The 7,083-nt window shown below is 29.5% G+C and overlaps 1 non-coding gene across 1 annotated transcript; it reads left to right on the top strand.

Annotated features, from left to right (window-relative positions):
* The first annotated feature begins 433 nt into the window (after positions 1-433).
* Positions 434-540, top strand: LOC131182676 (small nucleolar RNA R71). Its single transcript, XR_009150937.1, has one exon. It is a non-coding gene; the product is annotated as a small nucleolar RNA R71 (small nucleolar RNA).
* The last annotated feature ends 6,543 nt before the right edge of the window (positions 541-7,083 follow it).

Here is a 7,083-nt window from a genome sequence, read left to right as displayed (position 1 = left end):
TGCAGAAAATGGGTTACCACCTGGTCTTTGATTGTAGTTCCCCACATAATCCACTTGCTCACTTGAAAAATCTTGATTAAGTGCAGAAAAATCTGCTGCACAATTGACATTTGCAGCTCCAACTTCTGCTGAATTACTAGACCCTCCAGCTGAAGAATCTACCTTCATGCTTAGCTTGTCCATCTCCCTTGTCAAAGCATCAAACTTAGCATTAATCATATTCATGGCATCAAGCTCAAACATACCAGCTGGTTTCTTGATCTCATTCCTCTCACAACTCCATTGGTAGTTGTTATAAGCAATTTTATCCAGAGCAAAAAAAGCTTCATCTTCAGATTTCTCCATAAGATCACCTCCAGAAGATGCATCAATTGTACTTCTAATAGCTGGTGAAACTCCATTGTAAAAGTGTTGAACAAGCATCCACTTAGGAATCCCATGATGTGGACATCTCCTTTGCAAATCCTTGTACCTCTCCCATGCTTCATATAAGCTCTCATCATCTCTAGGTTTGAAAGAAGTCAGCTCATTTCTTAGCTTAGCTGTCTTGCTTGGTGGAAAATATTGAGCTAAAAATGCTTGAGAAAGTTCATCCCATGTTGTGATAGAACCCGATGGCAAAGAATGTAACCACTCTTTAGCTCGGTCCTTCAGAGAAAAAGGAAATAATCTGAGTCGAATTGCATCATCAGAAACTCCATTTATCTTCAACATATCACTGATCTCAAGAAAGTGTGCTAGATGCACATGTGGACTTTCACTTGGATTTCCTCCAAATTGTGATTGCTGTACCATTTGACAAAGTGCAGGCTTCAGTTCAAAATTATTAGCTTCTACCCTTGGTCTTGTGATACTTGGCATGAAATCTCCAATGTTAGGATAGGCATGATCCTCACAGAGCGGTTGTTATTGTTGTTGTTGGCCATTTCTTCTTGTAATTCCTCTTGCTCTTGTGCTCTTTCTTGTTGTTGTTGAGCTTTAATTTCAGCTTTTCTCCTCTTAGATTCTGCTCTTAAAGCTTTTGCTATCTTCTCTATTTCTAGATCAAAGAATAAATTGATTTCTTCACTTTTTGTCCTTCTCATAAAATAAAGCACCTGAAAAAAAAAACAAAATAAACAAATTCTCAAAGTAAAATGGTAAAAAGAAAATAAAATAAAATGCCCAAATTAACCAAATAAATAATTGTTCAATATCAAACAAAAATCAAATCCCCGGCAACGGCGCCAAAAACTTGATGTGACTTATCCGCAAGTATACGGGTCATCTCAAGTAATAAAGTGATGAATCAAGTATCGTTCCCACGAGGATTTGCTGTTTGATTACCAAACTATGAATGAAGCGATTATTTGGGCTAATGATTAATGAATAAATGGTAAATGTAAATGAGCAAGGTAAATTGATTAATCTAATTGAAATGGGTAAGGAGCAAACAAATAAATTCTAATTCTAGTTCGCAATTAAACTAAATTAACAATGGGTAATTTAAATGAAAGTCTAATTATGGTAAAAGTGATTCCAAAGTTGAGGTTTATGCATAAATTAATTGGGATTTGTCTTGGGCATTCCAAATTTTAGGGAAAAATAGAGTTTGAAGGAGATTGATTCTAAATTCCTTTGATATCTTTTTCAAGCAAACCAAAGTGTGTTCTAAAATAACCAAATCTACTTTCGTATGTTATTTGATCACTTTAAAACCCATTAAATTTTGTAACCAATAATTAATTCCTCTTAAAATCCTAGTTTATTTCTAAATCTAGGTTATTTTAAGTTCCAATCCTTGATTATCTATCAATGACTTTCACCTTTCGGTCCTTCAATCAAAGATTAACACAATACCCAATGGGTACCAACATTAGGCAAGTAAATCAAGCACACAAGGAAGGAATCAAAACTCATATTTATGTAAAATAAGGAAATACCCAGTCCAAATCCACAAATTAATCTAAAACATATTTTCCAACTCTGAAATCTAAAGAGTTTACTCACTCATGATGGTATTTACAAGAAATATTGATGGAAGAGTAAAGAAAAACATGATAAGAGGACTGAAATAGAAAATACCCAGGTGGAAGAACCAAAATCTTTGGTTTCTGGAGCTCCAAAACTGATGCAGCAGCTCCTCCTCCAAGAGAAAATGGTGTCTTCTCTCTCTCTCTATTAAATTTTCTTTCCTTTTTGTTTTTCCTCTCTTTCCTCTTGTGGCAAAAATAAGGAAATGATGAATTTATATCGTCCCAAAAAGTTGCCCTAAAAGTAAATAAGGGCCAAGGAGCAGATAAGAAATGAGGTGTAAAATTGTCCAAGTCAGCAGCATCTTTCACGTTCTGGGCAGTCTGCTTAGGGTTCGGCTTAACCCTAAGCAGCTTCTTAGCAAATTTCAGCTTCGCCTTTATGCGCTTAAGGTTAAGCAGACCTTCAGCAAATCTCGGCAGACTTAGAGTAAAATGGACTTTTCTGCTCATGCTTGACTTGTGCTGCACCTTAAGCACTACCGCTTTACCCTAAGCATGATCTTAAGCAAAGTCTTAAGCAAATTTTGGCTGGTTTGCTCTTTCAAGGCTTGATTTCTTTAACTTTCCTCCATGCTTAAAGAACTCCAAATCTCTTCAAATCACTTCCTATTGCATTCATTGATCTTCGATTTGCCACAAAATCCTATCAAAAACAACAAAATTACAAAAATCAAATATAAAGTATCTAAAATTAACAAATAAGATAAAATAAAGCTAAAAACATAAAATATACTAAAATATAAGGACAAAATGGATGCAAAACTACCCTAAAATGCCTATATGAAATGAGTGTAACAGCACTCTGCCGAAATTTTTGTAAAAATTGCAGAGATTTTAAATATCTAAAAATTTAATTTATGTTTGGACTCTAAATGAAGGTTTTTAATATTTGAAAAAAATTTTTACCCGCCAATTTAAAAATGAACGAAAATTGTTTTAAAATCCCTTGTAGTATATTTAATGGGTTACCGGTAGGCGAAGTACGGTAATTCATTAGGTGTACTACGGGAGCATGTTGCATCTTACAAGGAGTAGGGTGTGACAGTATATGAAGTGAAATAAAAATATGTTATGAACCCTTGATAGTACATAGCATGAAATAATAAAACTATAAGTTCTTAATAGTACTAATTTGCTCAAAGTATGCCTAGGCTTATATGTATATAGTTGGATCGATTGGTATACCAATTAGGGACCACAGATAGCAGTACTGCTTATAGAGCAAATCATGAACTGACAATATATGTCTGATATGATTGTTCTACAAGCTATATGCCTACCTATTGGCCATTGTGCCTAACCTTATTTCTGGCTTTACAAGCTTGACAGCGGGTCTTGTACCCGACAGCTGGCCTCGTGCCTGACAGATGTATACTGGACAGACATATGACTATCTAACCAGTATACACCTGTGCATCCAGCTTTTATAATTTGTTATAGGTTTCTTGGGCACTGATAAAAATTAATTAAGACTTAAAATACAATAAGTAATCATAAAAGATCCCGATAATATTAATTGTTTTCAAAGAGCAATAAAAATATAAAAGACCCAAAAATTATGATTCGTAGATATTAATTCAATTGTTAATTATTATTATTATAAATTATGCACCACTAAGCGTTATGCTTAGCGCGTTGATTTTCTATTGTGTAGGTACTGAAGATCAGCAGCCGCCACAGCAGAAGCCGCCACAGTAGTGTTCGGACAGAGTTCCGACCAGATCTGCCACCGACCAGAGTGACCTCACCAGTCTTTTATATTTTGGTAGGGCCCATATATAGACTAGTATTTTGGTTCATTATGTCTAGTGATGATGTATTTCATTTTGGACTTGTAATTTATTATCTACGAATTTCTATATGAATGCAATAGATGATATTTCATTTTGAGATCTCATAAATAGTTGTGAATGATATGATAAAAGAGAATATGATATAGAAATATGTGAAATGAATATGGACATGTTAACAGGTGATTAGTGGAAACCCGCTAGATGCTAATAAAACAGGGGAGACTCTGTCCGGATCTCCACAGAAATAAGATATAAAAAAAAAAAAATTTCTACACATAAATTACCTGATTTAAATTATATTAAAATTTACAATGGACATGACAAGATAAGATAGGGTGCTCTAGCACCGAATGTGGCACTCCTCGCTCGGCTACACTGTAGACGGGTGAGGGGCATCACAAATCTACATTCGACTGAATCAAATGTTTATAATAGTTTTTTTGGAGAATTATCCATACACATAAATAAATATAAAAAAAATTCTCAAATTACAATTTGTTAATTCATAAATTTTTTTTATCTAATAAAATACCTTTGGTACTACTTACACAGCCTGGACAAGGTCAATCAAATGTTATTGAGTAAATTACAACTAAGTACTTGGTGTTTAGTAATACTCACAAGTTAATTCCTAATATAATTTTGGATAACAATTTGATCTTAAAGTTCAAGTCTGTTAACAAATTGATTCTTCTGTTAAGTTTTATATCCACTTACTGTTAAATCAAGTTAGTAAATGACAAAAGCATTTTTCATAATGGCAAAAATACCCTTTAGGTGGCGGGAAGGGGAGTCTGCATAAGGATGATGAGATAATTTTGGGCTGCAACATTCAGACTATAAAATTTTAGTGATTTAAAATATTTAGAATGATTGAGTAGTTATTTCTTCTATGACCCATTATGAAACAACTATTATTTGATGAGATCATTTATATATATTTGTTTTACATTTATTGCTTTGTCATTCCATGTAAAGTATCCTATATGAAATCACTATTTTATTTTATAATTTCTTTTGGGAGAAAGCGAGAAACAAAGTGAAAGATAGGGTTGGTGGTGGGTTTCTCTAATTTGGTTCTGGTAGGGTAATCTTATATACGTTTTATTTATTTTTTATTTTGAATGAAATGGGCAATCTTGACATTTCACCTATCACTAACAGTAAATTGATAGTCATTTTAATAGAAAGACTAACTTTTTAACAGATTTAAATTTTAGATACTAAATTGTCATCTAAATTTATATTAGAAATTGAATCGTGGGTTTTATTAAATCTTAGAAACTTAGATTATAATTTATCCAACATTAATCTATAATCATGTACTCCACCACATACAACTCCCCCAAGTAAACAGGTAGTATCAATGAAAATGATCATCATAATCTCACAAAAGTTACAATGAATAAGTGTATTCAATCAAATTCATGCTAAAATTATTTAATTATTGGGTCGATTTATTATGTAACACAAAAAAAAAAAAAAAGTTTTGCAATCGATTCTTGCAATTGATTGAAATCGATTGCTATTAACAATCAAATTTATAACTGATTTGTGATTTTTTTAATAAATAGTTAATTTTTAATAATTTAACAACTGATTTAAGAATCGATTGCTATTAGCAATTAATTTATAATTTTTTGTTAAAATGATTGCTAATCGATATTAAAAAAAAACTTAAATATACGATTAGCAACTGATTAAGAAATTGATTGCTAAAATTGATTGTTATTAGTAGCTGAATTAGGGAATTAATTATTAAATTAAAAATTATTTTAATTAACTCTAAAGTTAGCAACCGACTTGCCGGTTGCTAAAATTGATTGTTATTTGTAATCGATTTCTTGTCAATTATTAATAGCAATTAATTTTTTCAACAACTTGCAAATCAGTGGCTAAATTTTTCCCCTAAAAAATTTTCTTCAAAAATTTTGACTCAATTTATTATTTTCTTCTTTTTTTTTTGCAATCGATTTATAAATCGACTGCTAATAGCAATCGATTTTTATAATTAATTAAAATCGGTTGCTAAATCGGTTGCTATTAGCAATCAATTTTTTACCCCAAAAAATTCCCATATAATTTTTATTTTCTTTTTTTTTATTTGCAATCGATTTGAAAATTTTATCTCAAAAATTCTTGCTTAATTTCTTAAGCAACCGATATTTGATTGTTAAAATCTTTTACTAATTCAATTATATAAATCATTACTCTTTTTTTTCTCACTATTATTTTTTCTCTCTATTTCTTTCTTTTTTTCTTTCATTTTTTTCATCATTCTTTTTCATTTTCATCTATTTTGTTCGTTATCTTTTCCTTTCTAATATATTTTTTTATCATCTTTTTCCTTCTCATCTATTTTTTCATAATTTTTTTTCATCTATTTTCTTTTTCATTTTTTCTCATATATTTTTTTTCTTCTTCATCTTTTTCTTTCTCATTTATTTTCTTCTACATTATCTTTTTTTTTTCTCATCTATTTTCTTCATCATCTTTTAATCTTTTTTCTTCTTCATCATCTTCTTCTTTCTCATCTTTTTTATTTAATTTATTTTTCTTTGTCATAAGATAAAAATTTTTGTTCAAATATATTTTTGTTAGTAAATTATTTGTAATATTAATTTTTAGTAATTTTTTTATTATAATATATATATATAATAATTTTTTTAGTAATTTGTCTTATAAATATCTTTTTATATGTAATTTCTTATTAATATTTTTGATAATAGTTATTATTAGTAATGTATTTTGATAAAATTTTTATATCAATTTTTTAGTTCTATTTTTTCATTAATAATTTATTATTTTGTTAATTTTTTGAAAAACTTATTTGTTTGAATTTTTTATTTGTTATTTGGAAATATAATTTTTAAAATTTTTTAAAAATTAGCAACCTCCTTTGCAAAATTAGTTATAAATAACATCCGATCTATAAAATGAATATAAAATTATAAAGTTAAAGACACCAAATTTTTTATAACTGATTATGTTTCAGTTGCTATTTTGGTTACTAAATCGGTTTCCAGTAGAAATCGATAGTTTTTTTTATCAAAGTTTTTTTTTTAAATTTAATTAATTTAACAATCGATTTTGTTGTCGATTGCTATTTGCAATCAAGTTCATAGCAACCGACAGAATCAATTACTAAATTAGTTACTAAATCGATTAATTAGCAATTTATTTTTAATGAATTAGTAATCAATTCATTCGTGTAATGATAACTAATTCAGATTTCAATTATTTTTATTATGTTAATCTAACAATAAAAATAAAAA

This window comes from Hevea brasiliensis, chromosome 8, assembly GCF_030052815.1.
Source record: "Hevea brasiliensis isolate MT/VB/25A 57/8 chromosome 8, ASM3005281v1, whole genome shotgun sequence".
Classification (NCBI taxonomy): Eukaryota; Viridiplantae; Streptophyta; class Magnoliopsida; order Malpighiales; family Euphorbiaceae; genus Hevea; species Hevea brasiliensis.
The sequence above is the reverse complement of the archived record's forward strand: the minus strand, read 5'-3'. Positions and strand labels throughout refer to the sequence as shown.